This window comes from Phyllobates terribilis, unplaced genomic scaffold (genome assembly GCF_046119375.1).
Source record: "Phyllobates terribilis strain yellow unplaced genomic scaffold, ASM4611937v1 Scaffold_5__5_contigs__length_657084704, whole genome shotgun sequence".
NCBI lineage: Eukaryota > Metazoa > Chordata > Amphibia > Anura > Dendrobatidae > Phyllobates > Phyllobates terribilis.
Genome location: NW_027362765.1, coordinates 347,519,111 through 347,541,385, shown reverse-complemented (window position 1 = coordinate 347,541,385; position 22,275 = coordinate 347,519,111). Strand labels below are relative to the sequence as shown.

The window sequence follows — 22,275 nt, the reverse complement described above, 5'->3', positions numbered from 1 at the left end:
AGAAGAGAACAGGTCATCAGAATGTGCAAGGAACAGATGGATACAAGATCACGGCCGACCTGCCCATCCACGAAATGCAAGATGGGCCCATCCGGAGATGGCTTGTCAGGGCCGTCAATACATATAACAGTATCCCACGTGCTCAGGATGCAGATGCATGATTTCCAGATATCGGACGGACCCTCATTTATTAACACATGAGCCAAACTTCAAGGCCCAAGAAAATAAAATACGCAACACGTTATATTTGGTGTCAAAAAGGCTAGAGCTTTTATTACAGATCACGAGGTGAAACATTGGGCAAGCATATTCTAAGATTCACGGTGTTAGAACCTTGCTGTTAGGTTTTTTTTCCTTTGCTGGTCACATGACCTTGTTGGCCTATTTATTCCTGCTCCGCCCTTCTGGCTTTGCTGGACTTCATTGTATATCTACTTTCTAGCTAGCCTGTGCTCTGTGTCTTGCTCTGTTAGTTTGCTTGGTCTACTGACCTCTATGTTCTATATATTTTGTTTGTTCGTCTGTCTGCTACTATTTCTGTTAGGAGGTGTCCCATATTCCTCCCAGTCCTTAGTAATTGTAGGGATTCCTCCCCCACATCTATAGGTCTTCGTACAGACTAGCTTAGGACTTTAGCAGGTCTGATCGCAGGATCAGGTTCCCTGTTACATCGTAGGGATTCAGCTGAGTTCTATAGTAGGGACAGATCTCCTCTCTTTCCTTAGCTCTGGTAGCAGAACATAACACACGGACACTGTGAGATCCCCGAGCTGCCTGCTATATGGCAATCAGCAGGCAGCAATCCATAGGGGGGTCAAGTTCTGACGTGCCACAGTAGCAAAGCCAGTCCACCTCAAGGGCTCCAATGACCCAAGACTCGTATTCCTGTGTGTAACAACTGAGCTGCCCCTGGATGACGTTGCCATGATCACATCCTCAGGCTGGACACCAGAGCTCGGTCTATTCACCACCATTGTGTAATAGCTGAGCTGCCCCTGGAAGACGTTACCATGATCACATCCTCAGGCTGGACACCAAAGCTCGGCCTATTCACCACCATTGTGTAATAGCTGACCCACCCCTGGATGACGTTACCATGATCACATCCTCAGGCTGGACACCAAGGCTCGGTTTATTCACCACCATTGTGTAATAGCTGACCCACCCCTGGATGACGTTGCCATGATCACATCTTCCAGGCTGGACATCAAAGCTCAGCCTATTCACCACCATTGTGTAATAGCTGACCCACCCCTGGATGACGTTGCCATGATCACATCTTCCAGGCTGGACATCAAAGCTCGGCCTATTCACCACCATTGTGTAAAAGCTGAGCCGCCACTGGATGACGTTGCCATGATCACATCCTCAGGCTGGACCCCAAAGCTTGGCCTATTTACCACCATCGTGTAATAGGTGAGCCGCCCCTGGATGCCGTCACCATGATCACATCCTCAGGCTGGACACCAAAGCTCGGCCTATTCACCACCATTGTGTAATAGCTGAGCCGCCCCTGGATGCCGTTACCATGATCACATCCTCAGGCTGGACACCAAAGCTCGGCCTATTCACCACCATTGTGTAATAGCTGAGCCGCCCCTGGATGCCGTCACCATGATCACATCCTCAGGCTGGACATCAAAGCTCGGCCTATTCACCACCATTGTGTAATAGCTGAGCCGCCCCTGGATGCCGTTACCATGATCACCTCCTCAGGCTGGACAACAAAGCTCGGGCTATTCACCACCATTGTGTAATAGCTGAGCCGCCCCTGGATGCCGTTACCATGATCACATCCTCAGACTGGACAACAAAGCTCGGCCTATTCACCACCATTGTGTAACAGCTTCTATCAGTTACATTGAGTTCACCATAACTTTCCGCCCACTTCCTCCCGACTCCCCAATCACCACAGGTGAAGCCGCATAACTTTCCTCTGTATGTGAGGTAGACGACACTACATCAGTACATGAGGTGATAATGGAGGAGCACAATGTCTGAGGTATAACTATCCTCTGTATGTGAGGTAGATGATACTACACCAGTACATGAGGTGATAATGGAGGAGCACAATGTCTGAGGTATAACTATCCTCTGTGTGTGAGGTAGATGACGCTACACCAGTACATGAGGTGATAATGGAAGAGCACAATGTCTGAGGTATAACCATCCTCTGTGTGTGAGGTAGATGACGCTACACCAGTACATGAGGTGATAATGGAGGAGCACAATGTCTGAGGTATAACTATCCTCTGTGTGTGAGGTAGATGACGCTACACCAGTACATGAGGTGATAATGAAGGAGCACAATGTCTGAGGTATAACCATCCTCTGTGTGTGAGGTAGATGACGCTACACCAGTACATGAGGTGATAATGGAGGAGCACAATGTCTGAGGTATAACTATCCTCTGTGTGTGAGGTAGATGACACTACACCAGAACATGAGGTGATAATGGAGGACCACAATGTCTGAGGTATAACTATCCTCTGTGTGTGAGGTAGATGATACTACACCAGTACATGAGGTGATAATGGAGGAGCACAATGTCTGAGCTATAACTATCCTCTGTGTGTGAGGTAGATGATGCTACACCAGTACATGAGGTGATAATGGAGGAGCACAATGTCTGAGGTATAACTATCCTCTGTATGTGAGGTAGATGACGCTACACCAGTACATGAGGTGATAAAGGAGGAGCATAATGTCTGAGGTATAACTATCCTCTGTATGTGAGGTAGATGACACTACACCAGTACATGAGGTGATAATGGAGGAGCACAATGTCCGAGGTATAACTATCCTCTGTGTGTGAGGTAGATGATGCTACACCAGTACATGAGGTGATAATGGAGGAGCACAATGTCTGAGGTATAACTATCCTCTGTATGTGAGGTAGATAACACTACACCAGTACATGAGGTGATAATGGAGGAGCACAATGTCTGAGGTATAACTATCCTCTGTATGTGAGGTAGATGACGCTACACCAGTACATGAGGTGATAATGGAGGAGCACAATGTCTGAGGTATAACTATCCTCTGTGTGTGAGGTAGATGATGCTACACCAGTACATGAGGTGATAATGGAGGAGCACAATGTCTGAGGTATAACTATCCTCTGTATGTGAGGTAGATGATACTACAACAGGACATGAGGTGATAATGGAGGAGCACAATGTCTGAGGTATAACTATCCTCTGTATGTGAGGTAGATGACGCTACACCAGTACATGAGGTGATAATGGAGGAGCACAATGTCTGAGGTATAACTATCCTCTGTGTGTGAGGTAGATGACATTACACCAGTACATGAGGTGATAATGGAGGAGCACAATGTCTAAGCTATAACTATCCTCTGTATGTGAGGTAGATGACACTACACCAGTACATGAGGTGATAATGGAGGAGCACAATGTCTGAGGTATAACTATACTCTGTGTGTGAGGTAGATGATACTACACCAGTACATGAGGTGATAATGGAGGAGCACAATGTCTGAGGTATAACTATCCTCTGTATGTGAGGTAGATAACACTACACCAGTACATGAGGTGATAATGGAGGAGCACAATGTCTGAGGTATAACTATCCTCTGTATGTGAGGTAGATGACGCTACACCAGTACATGAGGTGATAATGGAGGAGCACAATGTCTGAGGTATAACTATCCTCTGTGTGTGAGGTAGATGATGCTACACCAGTACATGAGGTGATAATGGAGGAGCACAATGTCTGAGGTATAACTATCCTCTGTATGTGAGGTAGATGATACTACACCAGTACATGAGGTGATAATGGAGGAGCACAATGTCTGAGGTATAACTATCCTCTGTATGTGAGGTAGATGACGCTACACCAGTACATGAGGTGATAATGGAGGAGCACAATGTCTGAGGTATAACTATCCTCTGTGTGTGAGGTAGATGACATTACACCAGTACATGAGGTGATAATGGAGGAGCACAATGTCTAAGCTATAACTATCCTCTGTATGTGAGGTAGATGACACTACACCAGTACATGAGGTGATAATGGAGGAGCACAATGTCTGAGGTATAACTATACTCTGTGTGTGAGGTAGATGATACTACACCAGTACATGAGGTGATAATGGAGGAGCACAATGTCTGAGCTATAACTATCCTCTGTGTGTGAGGTAGATGATACTACACCAGTACATGAGGTGATAATGGAGGAGCACAATGTCTGAGCTATAACTATCCTCTGTGTGTGAGATAGATGATACTACACCAGTACATGAGGAGATAATGGAGGAGAACAATGTCTGAGGTATAACCATCCTCTGTGTGTGAGGTAGATGATACTACACCAGTACATGAGGTGATAATGGAGGAGCACAATGTCTGAGGTATAACTATCCTCTGTGTGTGAGGTAGATGATGCTACACCAGTACATGAGGTGATAATGGAGGAGCACAATGTCTGAGGTATAACTATCCTCTGTGTGTGAGGTAGATGATGCTACACCAGTACATGAGGTGATAATGGAGGAGCACAATGTCTGAGGTATAACTATCCTCTGTGTGTGAGGTAGATGACGCTACACCAGTACATAAGGTGATAATGGAGGAGCACAATGTCTGAGGTATAACTATCCTCTGTGTGTGAGGTAGATGACACTACACCAGTACATGAGGTGATAATGGAGGAGCACAATGTCTGAGGTATAACTATCCTCTGTATGTGAGGTAGATGACACTACACCAGTACATGAGGTGATAATGGAGGAGCACAATGTCTGAGGTATAACTATCCTCTGTGTGTGAGGTAGATGATGCTACACCAGTACATGACGTGATAATGAAGGAGCACAATGTCTGAGGTATAACCATCCTCTGTGTGTGAGATAGATGACACTACACCAGTACATGAGGTGATAATGGAGGAGCACAATGTCTGAGGTATAACTATCCTCTGTGTGTGAGGTAGATGACACTACACCAGTACATGAGGTGATAATGGAGGAGCACAATGTCTGAGGTATAACTATCCTCTGTATGTGAGGTAGATGACACTACACCAGTACATGAGGTGATAATGGAGGAGCACAATGTCTGAGGTATAACTATCCTCTGTATGTGAGGTAGATGACACTACACCAGTACATGAGGTGATAATGGAGGAGCACAATGTCTGAGGTATAACTATCCTCTGTGTGTGAGGTAGATGATACTACACCAGTACATGAGGTGATAATGGAGGAGCACAATGTCTGAGCTATAACTATCCTCTGTGTGTGAGGTAGATGATACTACACCAGTGCATGAGGTGATAATGGAGGAGCACAATGTCTGAGCTATAACTATCCTCTGTGTGTGAGGTAGATGATGCTACACCAGTACATGAGGTGATAATGGAGGAGCACAATGTCTGAGGTATAACTATCCTCTGTATGTGAGGTAGATGACGCTACACCAGTACATGAGGTGATAAAGGAGGAGCATAATGTCTGAGGTATAACTATCCTCTGTATGTGAGGTAGATGACACTACACCAGTACATGAGGTGATAATGGAGGAGCACAATGTCCGAGGTATAACTATCCTCTGTGTGTGAGGTAGATGATGCTACACCAGTACATGAGGTGATAATGGAGGAGCACAATGTCTGAGGTATAACTATCCTCTGTATGTGAGGTAGATGACGCTACACCAGTACATGAGGTGATAATGGAGGAGCACAATGTCTGAGGTATAACTATCCTCTGTGTGTGAGGTAGATGATGCTACACCAGTACATGAGGTGATAATGGAGGAGCACAATGTCTGAGGTATAACTATCCTCTGTATGTGAGGTAGATGATACTACACCAGTACATGAGGTGATAATGGAGGAGCACAATGTCTGAGGTATAACTATCCTCTGTATGTGAGGTAGATGACGCTACACCAGTACATGAGGTGATAATGGAGGAGCACAATGTCTGAGGTATAACTATCCTCTGTGTGTGAGGTAGATGACATTACACCAGTACATGAGGTGATAATGGAGGAGCACAATGTCTAAGCTATAACTATCCTCTGTATGTGAGGTAGATGACACTACACCAGTACATGAGGTGATAATGGAGGAGCACAATGTCTGAGGTATAACTATACTCTGTGTGTGAGGTAGATGATACTACACCAGTACATGAGGTGATAATGGAGGAGCACAATGTCTGAGCTATAACTATCCTCTGTGTGTGAGGTAGATGATACTACACCAGTACATGAGGTGATAATGGAGGAGCACAATGTCTGAGCTATAACTATCCTCTGTGTGTGAGATAGATGATACTACACCAGTACACGAGGAGATAATGGAGGAGAACAATGTCTGAGGTATAACCATCCTCTGTGTGTGAGGTAGATGATACTACACCAGTACATGAGGTGATAATGGAGGAGCACAATGTCTGAGGTATAACTATCCTCTGTGTGTGAGGTAGATGATGCTACACCAGTACATGAGGTGATAATGGAGGAGCACAATGTCTGAGGTATAACTATCCTCTGTGTGTGAGGTAGATGATGCTACACCAGTACATGAGGTGATAATGGAGGAGCACAATGTCTGAGGTATAACTATCCTCTGTGTGTGAGGTAGATGACGCTACACCAGTACATGAGGTGATAATGGAGGAGCACAATGTCTGAGGTATAACTATCCTCTGTGTGTGAGGTAGATGACACTACACCAGTACATGAGGTGATAATGGAGGAGCACAATGTCTGAGGTATAACTATCCTCTGTATGTGAGGTAGATGACACTACACCAGTACATGAGGTGATAATGGAGGAGCACAATGTCTGAGGTATAACTATCCTCTGTGTGTGAGGTAGATGATGCTACACCAGTACATGACGTGATAATGAAGGAGCACAATGTCTGAGGTATAACCATCCTCTGTGTGTGAGGTAGATGACACTACACCAGTACATGAGGTGATAATGGAGGAGCACAATGTCTGAGGTATAACTATCCTCTGTGTGTGAGGTAGATGACACTACACCAGTACATGAGGTGATAATGGAGGAGCACAATGTCTGAGGTATAACTATCCTCTGTATGTGAGGTAGATGACACTACACCAGTACATGAGGTGATAATGGAGGAGCACAATGTCTGAGGTATAACTATCCTCTGTATGTGAGGTAGATGACACTACACCAGTACATGAGGTGATAATGGAGGAGCACAATGTCTGAGGTATAACTATCCTCTGTGTGTGAGGTAGATGATACTACACCAGTACATGAGGTGATAATGGAGGAGCACAATGTCTGAGCTATAACTATCCTCTGTGTGTGAGGTAGATGATACTACACCAGTGCATGAGGTGATAATGGAGGAGCACAATGTCTGAGCTATAACTATCCTCTGTGTGTGAGGTAGATGACACTACACCAGTACATGAGGTGATAATGGAGGAGCACAATGTCTGAGGTATAACTATCCTCTGTATGTGAGGTAGATGACGCTACACCAGTACATGAGGTGATAAAGGAGGAGCACAATGTCTGAGGTATAACTATCCTCTGTGTGTGAGGTAGATGACGCTACACCAGTACATAAGGTGATAATGGAGGACCACAATGTCTGAGGTATAACTATCCTCTGTGTGTGAGGTAGATGACGCTACACCAGTACATGAGGTGATAAAGGAGGAGCACAATGTCTGAGGTATAACTATCCTCTGTATGTGAGGTAGATGACACTACACCAGTACATGAGGTGATAATGGAGTAGCACAATGTCCGAGGTATAACTATCCTCTGTGTGTGAGGTAGATGATGCTACACCAGTACATGAGGTGATAACGGAGGAGCACAATGTCTGAGGTATAACTATCCTCTGTGTGTGAGGTAGATGACGCTACAACCAGTACATGAGGTGATAATGGAGGAGCACAATGTCTGAGCTATAACTATCCTCTGTATGTGAGGTAGATGACACTACACCAGTACATGAGGTGATAACGGAGGAGCACAATGTCTGAGGTATAACTATCCTCTGTGTGTGAGGTAGATGACGCTACACCAGTACATGAGGTGATAATGGAGGAGCACAATGTCTGAGGTATAACTATCCTCTGTGTGTGAGGTAGATGATAGGCCTGATAGAATAACTGAGGTACAGATAGGGGGGCACCTAGGTAATAGCGACCATAATATTATCGACTTCAAAATGCCCTTCAGTAGGGTTATCAATAAGGGAACAACTAAAACATTAAACTTTAGGAGGGCGAAGTTTGATCAGCTGAAAGAAAACCTTCAACTTATTGACTGGGACAAAGTTCTTAATCAAGGAAATACGAATAGTAAATGGGAAACCTTCAAAAGAATTCTGAATACTCAGTGCGAGAGGTATATACCGTATGGGAATAAAAGGGCCAGAAATAAGAGGAAACCAATATGGTTGAACAAGAACGTAAAAGGGGCGTTAAATAGCAAAAAAGAGGCATTCAAGAGATTAAAACAGGAAAACAGTAAGGAGGCACTAATGTGTTACAAGGAAAAAATGAGAACCTGTAAAAAACAAATAAAAATAGCAAAGGAGGAAACAGAGAGACGTATTGCTAGGGAAAGTAGATCAAATCCCAAACTGTTCTTTACGTATATAAATAGTAAAAGGATTAAATCGGATAATATTGGACCGATAAAAAGTGAGGAAGGCAAAATCATAGAGAAAGATGGGGATAAAGCTAATCTATTAAATATTTTTTTTTTCAACAACTTTCACAAAGGAAAAAGAACTAACAGGAGAAATGAGAAGTGACAAACTTAATCCTCCACTAAGTATGACAAATCTAACCCAAGCTGGGGTACAGAAACGCCTCAGTAACATTAAAATAACAAATCACCAGGACCTGATGGCATACACCCACGGGGACTAAGGGAACTAAGTCATGTGATAGACAGACCGTTATATCTTATATTTAAGGAGTCTGTTGAGACTGGGTCTGTGCCACTTGATTGGCGACAGGCGAATGTAGTGCCAATATTCAAAAAGGGAGCAAAAAGTGACGCCGGAAACTATCGGCCGGTGAGTCTGACGTCCGTTGTGGGCAAAATTTTTGAAGGCTTCATTAAAGAGGCAATTACGGAGCATCTTGATGCTAATAATCTATTAACCCCGAACCAACATGGATTCATGAGGAATCGCTCCTGCCAAACAAACCTGATTGACTTCTACGAGGAGGTGAGCTCTCGAGTAGATCAGGGGGAACCAGTGGATGTCGTGTATCTCGACTTCTCAAAAGCGTTCGATAGCGTGCCACATAATAGGTTGGTATACAAAATGAGAATGATGGGGCTGGGGGAAAATGTCTGCAAGTGGGTAGCTAACTGGCTAAAGGATAGAAGGCAGAGGGTGGTTATAAATGGAATATACTCAGATTGGGTAAGCGTCACTAGTGGGGTACCACAGGGGTCTGTACTAGGCCCAATGTTATTTAATATCTTTATTAACGACATAGTCAATGGGATAAATAGTAAAATATCAATATTTGCAGATGACACAAAGTTATGTAAAACAATTAATACAAAAGAGGACAGTGCAGACCTACAGAGGGATTTGGATAAGCTGGGTAGGTGGAGCATTAAATGGCAAATGAGGTTTAACGAGGAGAAATGTAAGGTCAGACATATGGGAAGGAAAAATGGAAGTCACCAGTACTCACTGAATGGGAAATCATTGGGGAATTCAGAGATGGAGAAGGACTTGGGCATCTCGATTGATAGCAAACTAAATTGGAGTGCCCAAAGTCAGGCGGCTGCTGTAAGGGCAAACAGGGTAATGGGATGTATCAGAAGAGGTATAGCTGCAAAGGAGGAGAACATTGTTCTTCCACTGTACAAAGCTCTGGTCAGACCACACTTGGAATACTGTGCTCAGTTATGGGCCCCAATATATAGAAAGGATAGAAATGAGCTTGAAAAGGTACAAAGGAGGGCAACAAAATTAATAAAGGGAATGGAGGGACTGCAATACCCAGAGAGGTTGGCAAAACTAGGACTATTCAGCCTGGAAAAGAGAAGGTTGAGGGGGGACATAATAAATGTGTACAAATATGTTAGGGGACAGTATAGAGATCTTGCCCGGGATTTGTTCAAAAGGAGGGATATTACGGTAACAAGAGGGCACTCACTAAGACTGGAAGAGAAAAGGTTTCAGCACCAGCATAGGAAGGGGTTCTTTACGGTAAGAGCAGTGAGAATATGGAATTCACTGAGTGAGGAGACGGTAATGTCGGATTCACTACACCAGTTAAAGCGGGGACTGGATGCATTTCTAGATACCAGGCAGATTTCAGAATATACTTAAAAATAAAATAAAATAGTAGGTTGATGCAGGGATTTATTCTGACTGCTGGTTTCAGAGTCGGGAGGGAATTTTTCCTCAGGTGAAGATTGGCCAAATCATTTGGGGTTTTTGCCTCCTCTGGATCAACTTTAGCAATTACAGAACTAACATGTCGAACTTTATGGACGCAAGTCTTTATTCGGCTTTACAAACTGTGTTACTATGTTACTACACCAGTACATGAGGTGATAATGGAGGAGCACAATGTCTGAGGTATAACCATCCTCTGTGTGTGAGGTAGATGACACTACATCAGTACATGAGGTGATAATGGAGGAGCACAATGTCTGAGGTATAACTATCCTCTGTATGTGAGGTAGATGATGCTACACCAGTACATGAGGTGATAATGGAGGACCACAATGTCTGAGGTATAACTATCCTCTGTGTGTGAGGTAGATGACACTACACCAGTACATGAGGTGATAATGGAGGAGCACAATGTCTGAGGTATAACCATCCTCTGTGTGTGAGGTAGATGACACTACACCAGTACATGAGGTGATAATGGAGGAGCACAATGTCTGAGGTATAACTATCCTCTGTATGTGAGGTAGATGATGCTACACCAGTACATGAGGTGATAATGGAGGACCACAATGTCTGAGGTATAACTATCCTCTGTGTGTGAGGTAGATGACACTACACCAGTACATGAGGTGATAATGGAGGAGCACAATGTCTGAGGTATAACTATCCTCTGTGTGTGAGGTAGATGACACTACATCAGTACATGAGGTGATAATGGAGGAGCACAATGTCTGAGGTATAACTATCCTCTGTATGTGAGGTAGATGATGCTACACCAGTACATGAGGTGATAATGGAGGACCACAATGTCTGAGGTATAACCATCCTCTGTGTGTGAGGTAGAGGATACTACACCAGTACATGAGGTGATAATGGAGGAGCACAATGTCTGAGGTATAACTATCCTCTGTGTGTGAGGTAGATGACACTACACCAGTACATGAGGTGATAAAGGAGGACCACAATGTCTGAGGTATAACCATCCTCTGTGTGTGAGGTAGAGGATACTACACCAGTACATGAGGTGATAATGGAGGAGCACAATGTCTGAGGTATAACTATCCTCTGTATGTGAGGTAGATGACACTACACCAGTACATGAGGTGATAATGGAGGAGCACAATGTCTGAGGTATAACTATCCTCTGTGTGTGAGGTAGATGATACTACACCAGTACATGAGGTGATAATGGAGGAGCACAATGTCTGAGGTATAACTATCCTCTGTATGTGAGGTAGATGATACTACACCAGTACATGAGGTGATAATGGAGGAGCACAATGTCTGAGGTATAACTATCCTCTGTGTGTGAGGTAGATGATACTACACCAGTACATGAGGTGATAATGGAGGAGCACAATGTCTGAGGTATAACTATCCTCTGTGTGTGAGGTAGATGACACTACACCAGTACATGAGGTGATAATGGAGGAGCACAATGTCTGAGGTATAACCATCCTCTGTGTGTGAGGTAGATGATGCTACACCAGTACATGAGGTGATAATGGAGGAGCACAATGTCTGAGGTATAACTATCCTCTGTGTGTGAGGTAGATGACGCTACACCAGTACATGAGGTGATAATGGAGGAGCACAATGTCTGAGGTATAACTATCCTCTGTATGTGAGGTAGATGATACTACACCAGTACATGAGGTGATAATGGAGGAGCACAATGTCTGAGGTATAACTATCCTCTGTATGTGAGGTAGATGACACTACACCAGTACATGAGGTGATAATGGAGGAGCACAATGTCTGAGGTATAACTATCCTCTGTGTGTGAGGTAGAGGACACTACACCAGTGCATGAGGTGATAATGGAGGAGCACAATGTCTGAGGTATAACTATCCTCTGTATGTGAAGTAGATAACACTACACCAGTACATGAGGTGATAATGGAGGAGCACAATGTCTGAGGTATAACTATCCTCTGTATGTGAGGTAGATGACACTACAACAGTACATGAGGTGATAATGGAGGAGCACAATGTCTGAGGTATAACTATCCTCTGTGTGTGAGGTAGATGACACTACACCAGTGCATGAGGTGATAATGGAGGAGCACAATGTCTGAGGTATAACCATCCTCTGTGTGTGAGGTAGATGACACTACACCAGTACATGAGGTGATAATGGAGGAGCACAATGTCTGAGGTATAACTATCCTCTGTGTGTGAGGTAGATGACACTACACCAGTGCATGAGGTGATAAAGGAGGAGCACAATGTCTGAGGTATAACTATCCTCTGTGTGTGAGGTAGATGATACTGTCGGGGAAAAAGAGAATATATATTTGTAACTTTTATACTTTTGTAACTTTTATACGCTTTTTTGCTAATGTACTAACCACCATTTTGTATCATATAACAATAAGCTTTCCTTGCTACGTAATACTCAAATCGAAACTTAAACTAAGACATTTCCAGCGTTGCCAAGACTTATTTCAGAGAAACGAAACAAGATTATAAGCTGACGGCTGCAATATCTGCCCAGAGACTGAGATAAGGAGATGTGGACCAATCAGGAGTGGCCAGACATTGGACTTTCATGGCTTACCCCGCCCCGGACAACCCCTTTCCCCTCCCATTATGTAGTGTATTTAGATTTGTGCATGTAAAAATAAAGGCAGAACAATGCTGAGGACGTTGACTGTAGTAGTCTTCTGAGCATGCTCTGAGCTTGAACCAGCTTGTTGTCTGACTCATTCTTTGAATGGTTGACCCATGCTCATAGTTTGAATTTGGAGTGACTGGAGGACGAGTGGAATGTCATCACGACCCCCACAAATGGCGCCCAACGTGGGGCGTGGCTAGCGGTACGCCGCCCTCCCGGACCCATATTGCTGATTTCCCTGGTGGTGACCGCGGTGGCTGAATTTGAGGCCTGATCAACCTCCATCGAACACGGTAAGTTGAGATGTATTTTATATGTCTCACTTGCCTGTGTGTCAGCCGCAGCGGTTCCTGTGGGATTGTCAGGTTGGATCTGGGTGGGTGACCGGTCGAGTGGTGAGACCTTGGGCGTCCCGCACCACGTCCTGAACCAGCAAGTGTTAAAACGAGTGACGTCGCATGCCTGCGCGTGCTCGTGTGCACACCACCTCCTCCTCCCCCGGTCACTGTACTTTTCTTAGATAGCTGCCTCCCGTAACTGATAGTCAAGGTTACAAAGCATTCCTGAATTGTAGTGTAAGGGAGAAAGAATCTGTGACGAATTGAGGCGTACTCTTCGTCTTATACAGAGAAACCTCATAAGGAGGGGTTCTGCTGTAAGGGTTTGTGACGAATTGAGGTGTACTCTTCGTCTTATACAGAGAAACCTCATAAGGAGGGGTTCTGCTGTAAGGGTTTGTGACGAATTGAGGTGTACTCTTCGTCTTATACAGAGAAACCTCATAAGGAGGGGTTCTGCTGTCAGGGTGCCGTGGTGAGTCGTACTGTAAAGTCGCCATTCAAGGTTAGGGAAGGGACAGATTGAGGCGTACTCTCTGTCTTAGTGTATTGAGGGGTACTCTACACTGATGAGTGGTGACCTGTCGGCTGCACCAGTGATCTGAGTCGCGACAGATCATTGCATTCTATAAGAAAATGTTGTGTATATTCAAATTTGAAAGATTTCGTAAGTTGCGGAATGCTGCTGTGGGAGTTAAGCCAATTAGTGGAGTTACGGGAAGGCAAGAAGGCAAGAAGAATGTTAGGAATTTGTAGAACATGATAAGCTTATGAATGTGTTACACAGAAGTTGGGAAAGTTGGGTGAGGATTTCTGCAAGCACATCTTAGAGTAGATGGTGCAGGGGGGGGACAGAGAATGCCGAGCCTTTGTTCGGATACATGAAAGCTACAGAATGTGATTTGTTATGTGACCCTAAATTGGCCGTAACCCCGTTGATGCCTGTTACTACACCTTTCCCTGCCCCCAAGAACAATCCCACCCCCACTCCCACCTCCTCCCTCCAACGGCCATCTTACTACACCTTTTCCTGCCTCCAAGAATAATCCCACTCCCACCTCCTCCCTCCCACGGCCATCTTACTACACCTCTTACTTGTTGTGGGAGGCCCGGAAAGCCCCAATCCAGCCTATATCCACTACTAGATCCGTCCGGTGCATATTACCAGCCACCAGCACAGGTGGAAAAGCCCGTAGTCCCAGAGTACCCATCTGAAACTAATGTGACACCCTCTGCTCCAGTCCACGATGCTGAGACGCTTCCCCTGTTTCCTATGGGAGTCACCCACAACCCTGGGGATATCCTCCTCAACTCCCCAGAATTTCAGGCCAGACTGCTCTCCTTCCGCCAACATACTGTTACTCAAGACGATACGGAGCCAGATGAGGGATGGGCTCAAGATACTCCAGCCCCCCCCCCCTTTACCCCATACGTCTCCTATGGCATCCTTCACCCCACATCCATTACCCGTACTCCGGCCCTTGCTCCAAGCAACTGCTGAAAGAGCACCACCCCCCCTCCAGCCCCTCAGAAGTCTAGGACCCCTGCCGCTCCCGGAACCTAGTAGACCCATCAGGACGCCCTGTCACTCTGTCAATAGGCTATGGTGACATCCTTACACATCGGGTGGGGGCCATAGTCAACCCTGCAAACACCTGTATGAGCCATGCTGGAGGATTGGCTCGTAAAATTGCCCTTGCTGCTGGTTCTACTCTGGCTGCAGAATGCCAGGCTCACTTAGCCGAAAACGGAGAGCTTTCAAAAGGCCATGGATTCCACAAAAGCAGGACCCCTTAGTACGTATGAATCCGGCCTAGAATACATGAAACAGTTAAAAGCCTGGGCTCAGAATCGCTTGTCAGATCAAGCTGGGTCTGTACAAGATGTTCAACAAGACCCTGTTAAATCTGTGGAAAGATATGCTGCAAAACTCAGCATGCATTTTGAGGATCTCGGATACAGTTTTCACGTCAAGACGCAGGCCGCTCTGTTGGTTCAGGCCCTAGTAGATGGCCTACAAGACGCTCTCAGAGATGAAGTCCTGAGAGTACGGCCCGAGATTCGTTCTTCTTCTTTCAACGACGCGGTGGATATCGTTAAAGCTTTCCAAAAATCAATGCTAAAAATGGAAAAGGATACTAAGCCAAAGAAGAAAGCCGCTTCTGCCATGCTATATCAAGCTCAAGAAAGCTACCCACCCCCTGGCAACCAACATGGAATCAAGTGGGTAATGGTTAAAGGCACAGGTGATGATACTCCTCCCACATATAGAAGACAAGACAGAAGAGATGACAAGGGATCATCTAGAAACAGGAGACAATCTCGTGATTCTGAAGGACGAATGTTGTGTTGGGAGTGTGGTAGCCTTGACCACATCCTCAGAGACTGTCACTTTACAGGTGGACCATCAACCACTGGAGTTCCTGGTGGACACTGGGGCGGCCACATCTGTCATTTCCTCTGCACAGCTCCCTCCTTCTGTATCCCTATCACCGGATACCCTCACCTGTGTTGGGGTGGAAGGCCAACATATTTCCTCTCCACTCACAGTCCCTGTGTCTGCAGGACCGTTCACCGGAGTACTCACAAGATTCTTGGTCTCTGAAACTTGCCCTGTCAATCTGTTGGGAGCCGATCTCTTAGAGCGAATGAAGGCAACAATTACCTTCGGAAACCATGGTATGGAGCTTCTTTTGCGGGACCCTCATTCCGAACAAGGGACTGAAGACCGCTGTGTTCTTAAAGCCTTCCCTCTCATGATGATGACCATACAACCTCACAGTTCCCTCACTCTCTGTGGTCCAGCGGGCCAGAGGACGTTGGCCTCCTGCAGGTTCCCCCGGTCCGAGTACACCTCAAGCCTGGACACAGGTACCCACGGTTACCACAATACCCCCTCAAGGCTGCACAAGAACAAAGCTTGGGTACCCAAATCGCTTCCCTCCTGGAATCAGGAGTCCTTGTCAGATGTGTATCTCCATGCAATACACCCCTCTTTCCTGTAAAAAAGAAAACCGCTCCGGGAGAGTCTCCAAGATACCGGTTGGTTCAGGATCTCAGAGCCGTCAATGCAGCTACCATTTTAGAAACTCCAGTGGTACCTAACCCAAACACCCTCTTGTCTCAGCTGCCTCCAACGGCCACCTTGTTTACGGTGTTAGATCTGGCCAACGCCTTCTTCAGTATACCCTTACACGAAGATTCGTGGTTTCTTTTTGCCTTCACCTTTCAAGGAGCACAGTTTACATGGACCAGGACTCCGCAGAGCCCAGAACTCTCCTAACCAATTCACTCATTCTATGAAGTCTATTCTGGAGCCATGGGTTCAAGAGAACCCTCAGGTCACCCTTCTACAGTATGTGGATGATCTTTTACTATGCGGCACTGAAGAAAATTTGCCCCAGACTATACTCAGCCATTTCAGCTTTTTGTCTCGGAATCGGAAGGTCATGCCTCTGGAGTTCTAGCATAACGCTATGATCATAAGTATCGGCCTTTGGGCTACTACTCAGCCCGCCTGGACCCTGTCGCCCGAACTGCCCCCACGTGCCTTAAGGCGGTCCACGCTTCTCACATCCTCTTTGACAAGTCAGCTGATATCGTCCTTGGACATGATCTAGTTATACAGGCTGGCCATGATCTCTCAGCTGTTCTGCAACAAACATCTCCGAAACATCTAACCAACCAAAGACACCTGCGGCTGCAGTGTTCCCTATTGTTGCCCTCCAATATAACATTTACCAGATGTCTGACTATCAATCCTGCCACTTTGTTTCCACCTTCTAGGGGGGAAGGTGAAGAGGGTGAAGGTCCATTGGTGGAACCTCATGATTGTATAAAAATTTTGCAGGAAGAGACTTCTGCTCCAGAGAATATGGTGGCACATCCGCTCGCAGACCCTGCCTTGCACCTATGGACTGATGGATCCCGTTCCGCAGACCCTCAAGGGAAGTTCCACACGGGATATGCTGTCACAATAGATCTAACAGTTCTGAAGGCTGAAGCTCTACCACCATACATGTCTGCACAAGAAGCTGAACTTGTGGCTCTCACAGAGGCCTGCCACCTGGCAGCAGGAACAAAGGCGTATATATATATATACCGATTCCAGGTATGGACATGGAATTTGCAATGATTCTGGACTCTTGTGGAAGTCTAGAGGATTCATCACAGCTGCAGGTACACCAGTGAAACATGTCTCATGGATTAAGGCCCTAATGAAGGCCCTGGAACTACCCATTCAGGTTGCTGTTATGAAGGTCAAGGTTCATGGAAGACTAGAATCCAGAGAAGCCAGGGGCAACCACCTAGCTGACCAAGCAGCCAAGACTGCAGCAGTGGAGAATGTGTCATCAAAGTGGCAGGAAAAGGAAGAAGAGATGGGAGAGACCCTGCAAACCGTAGCTGTGACGCTCACTAGAGCAAGAGCCAAAGAACAGCCGGCGGAAGACCATACAAGTCCAGCGGAGACACGAATAGAATCCAGGGGGGTCAGGATGCCTGAAGAAAAATTGTGTGAGGAACAAAGGAAGACCCCCCACTGAAGAAGTCAAGCAATGGAAAGCGGCAGGAGCCGTGCTGGCAGGTCGCAAAGATTCAAAGGTCAACTCGACTCTTTACCAAGTGGATGGGAAGCCTTGCTTGCCTAGACGCATGTACTCAGCTGTGGCAGCATGGGCTCACGGGCCTACACACAGAGGAAAGAATCAAGCTTTGGCATGGATCAAGAAACTGTACTTTGCACCTGGAATCTCTTCCACTGTGACTGCGTACTCAAAATCCTGCTCTGTCTGCGCTACCTGCAACCCAACGTGTACGGCACGGGTCCCTCTCCAACACCTGGCTAAACCAGACTACCCTTGGCAGAGAATACAAGTCGACCATATCCAAATGTCTAAAGCAAGAAAATAGGAGTACGTTTTGGTAGCCGTGGATATGTTCTCAGCCTGGCCCGAGGCCTACCCGGTTGTCAACATGACTGCTAAAGTCACAGCCAAGAAACTGATCACCGAAATTGCCTGCAGATTTGGAGTTCCCCAAATCATAGAATCGGATCAAGGACCAGCTTTCACAACAAATATCTACGAAGAACTCTGGAACATGTTGGGAACAGATTTGGGCCTCCACACTCCATACCATCCTGCCAGTTCAGGCAAAGTGGAGAGAATGAATTCCACACTCAAGACCCAGCTCTTGAAAATGACCCAAGATCATCCCCTCCCCTGGCCCGACCTACTCCCCATAGTATTGTATCATATCACACACACTTCTCAGGCCAAACATGGGCTGACTCCCTATAGAATTTTGTTTGGGACCCCACCCAAGATAGGAGAGATTAGGCCCCAAGAGTTGTCTGAAACACATGATAGAGTGGTAAAATTTGTGATTGCCTTGTCTAGAGAATTGACTAACACCCGCTCTCCAGTATCTGCTTCTCTCCCAGAATCTACAGGTGATGCAGTACATGATTTCATCCCAGGCGATCTAGTGTATATGAAGAAGTTTGTCCGGAGAGACTGTCTCCAGCGGCGGTTCGAGGGACCGTACACTGTGCTTCTCACCACCCCGACGGCTCTGAAGCTTGAGGGCAAGAGCACCTGGATTCACGCCTCCCACTGCAAGAGAGACAGAACGAGTCTATAAAAGATGACTACCTTCTTCTATATCCTTTCCATATGCTTACTGTCTGTCCCAGGGTGGACAGCTACCACACAGGGGTAGATACCTCCTTCTTCTCAGGATGGTTGGGAGGGCTCAAGGGATTCTTCCAACAAGCTTGTTTAGTGATAGGAGGTCTACTAGTATTGGGCCTGGTGGTCCTGTGCTGCATAGTCCCCTTATACAGGAAAGCTATAACCAATGCTGTCCCAACCTCCGGGACCTTTCTGAATCAAGAAACCACATCTCTGTTACATGATGATACCAGTAAGGAAGATATGGAGAAATACACTCCTTTGAACAAGCCTGACCAGACCCCCCATGATAGAGTCCAATTGAAAGATCTAGTTTAGGATCAGTTGGGAGAACTCCATGTGTCATTTAGGGTAGGACTCAATTGTTTGGGGGCGTCCCATAAGGGGGCAGCTTCTAAGATGATTGGGTGAAGAAATCCACCTCCCCTCTCCCCACACATGGACAGTCTCAAAGGCCCCGAAGCAAAGGAAAGCTTAGTGTTTAGGGGGGAATGTCGGGGAAAAAGAGAATATATATTTGTAACTTTTATACTTTTGTAACTTTTATACGCTTTTTTGCTAATGTACTAACCACCATTTTGTATCATATAACAATAAGCTTTCCTTGCTACGTAATACTCAAATCGAAACTTAAACTAAGACATTTCCAGCGTTGCCAAGACTTATTTCAGAGAAACGAAACAAGATTATAAGCTGACGGCTGCAATATCTGCCCAGAGACTGAGATAAGGAGATGTGGACCAATCAGGAGTGGCCAGACATTGGACTTTCATGGCTTACCCCGCCCCGGACAACCCCTTTCCCCTCCCATTATGTAGTGTATTTAGATTTGTGCATGTAAAAATAAAGGCAGAACAATGCTGAGGACGTTGACTGTAGTAGTCTTCTGAGCATGCTCTGAGCTTGAACCAGCTTGTTGTCTGACTCATTCTTTGAATGGTTGACCCATGCTCATAGTTTGAATTTGGAGTGACTGGAGGACGAGTGGAATGTCATCACGACCCCCACAATACTACACCAGTACATGAGGTGATAATGGAGGAGCACAATGTCTGAGGTATAACCATCCTCTGTATGTGAAGTAGATGACACTACACCAGTGCATGAGGTGATAATGGAGGAGCACAATGTCTGAGGTATAACTATCCTCTGTGTGTGAGGTAGATGACACTACACCAGTGCATGAGGTGATAAAGGAGGAGCACAATGTCTGAGGTATAACTATCCTCTGTATGTGAGGTAGATGACACTACACAAGTACATGAGGTGATAATGGAAGAGCACAATGTCTGAGGTATAACTATCCTCTGTGTGTGAGGTAGATGATGCTACACCAGTACATGAGGTGATAATGGAGGAGCACAATGTCTGAGGTATAACTATCCTCTGTGTGTGAGGTAGATGACGCTACACAAGTACATGAGGTGATAATGGAAGAGCACAATGTCTGAGGTATAACTATCCTCTGTGTGTGAGGTAGATGATACTACACCAGTACATGAGGTGATAATGGAAGAGCACAATGTCTGAGGTATAACTATCCTCTGTGTGTGAGGTAGATGATGCTACACCAGTACATGAGGTGATAATGGAGGAGCACAATGTCTGAGGTATAACTATCCTCTGTGTGTGAGGTAGATGATACTACACCAGTACATGAGGTGATAATGGAAGAGCACAATGTCTGAGGTATAACTATCCTCTGTGTGTGAGGTAGATGATGCTACACCAGTACATGAGGTGATAATGGAAGAGCACAATGTCTGAGGTATAACTATCCTCTGTGTGTGAGGTAGATAATGCTACACCAGTACATGAGGTGATAATGGAGGAGCACAATGTCTAAGGTATAACCATCCTCTGTGTGTGAGGCAGATGACGCTACACCAGTACATGAGGTGATAATGGAAGAGCATAATGTCTGAGGTATAACTATCCTCTGTGTGTGAGGCAGATGACGCTACACCAGTACATGAGGTGATAATGGAGGAGCACAATGTCTGAGGTATAACCATCCTCTGTGTGTGAGGTAGATGACGCTACACCAGTACATGAGGTGATAATGGAGGAGCACAATGTCTGAGGTATAACTATCCTCTGTGTGTGAGGTAGATGACACTACACCAGTACATGAGGTGATAATGGAGGAGCACAATGTCTGAGGTATAACTATCCTCTGTATGTGAGGTAGATGACGCTACAACCAGTACATGAGGTGATAATGGAGGAGCACAATGTCTGCGGTATAACCATCCTCTGTATGTGAGGTAGATGACACTACACCAGTACATGAGGTGATAATGGAGGAGCACAATGTCTGAGGTATAACTATCCTCTGTGTGTGAGGTAGATGACACTACACCAGTACATGAGGAGATAATGGAGGAGAACAATGTCTGAGGTATAACCATCCTCTGTGTGTGAGGTAGATGACACTACACCAGTACATGAGGTGATAATGGAGGAGAACAATGTCTGAGGTATAACTATCCTCTGTGTGTGAGGTAGATGACACTACACCAGTGCATGAGGTGATAATGGAGGAGCACAATGTCTGAGGTATAACTATCCTCTGTATGTGAAGTAGATGACACTACACCAGTGCATGAGGTGATAATGGAGGAGCACAATGTCTGAGGTATAACTATCCTCTGTATGTGAGGTAGATGACACTATACCAGTACATGAGGTGATAATGGAGGAGCACAATGTCTGAGGTATAACTATCCTCTGTGTGTGAGGTAGATGACGCTACACAAGTACATGAGGTGATAATGGAAGAGCACAATGTCTGAGGTATAACTATCCTCTGTGTGTGAGGTAGATGATGCTACACCAGTACATGAGGTGATAATGGAGGAGCACAATGTCTGAGGTATAACTATCCTCTATGTGTGAGGTAGATGACACTACACCAGTACATGAGGTGATAATGGAGGAGCACAATGTCTGAGGTATAACCATCTTCTGTATGTGAGGTAGATGACACTACACCAGTACATGAGGTGATAATGGAGGAGCACAATGTCTGAGGTATAACTATCCTCTGTTTGTGAGGTAGATGACACTACACCAGTACATGAGGTGATAATGGAGGAGCACAATGTCTGAGGTATAACTATCCTCTGTGTGTGAGGTAGATAATACTACACCAGTACATGAGGTGATAATGGAAGAGCACAATGTCTGAGGTATAACTATCCTCTATATGTGAGGTAAATGATG

The 22,275-nt window shown here is 45.5% G+C and overlaps 1 protein-coding gene across 2 annotated transcripts in view; it reads right to left on the bottom strand.

The window, feature by feature from the left end:
* The window catches only part of VAX1 (ventral anterior homeobox 1), a 147,740-nt gene that overhangs the window by 3,829 nt on the left and 121,636 nt on the right, over positions 1–22,275 (bottom strand). Inside the window, exon 1 of one of the 2 annotated variants that reach the window (XR_012322070.1) lies at positions 13,347–17,815. The exons of the other annotated variant lie outside the window; for it this stretch is intronic. The gene's annotated coding sequence lies outside the window, so the exon portion shown is untranslated. Of the gene's footprint in view, positions 1–13,346; positions 17,816–22,275 lie in introns of those variants that run through there. 2 annotated transcript variants of the gene reach the window in all.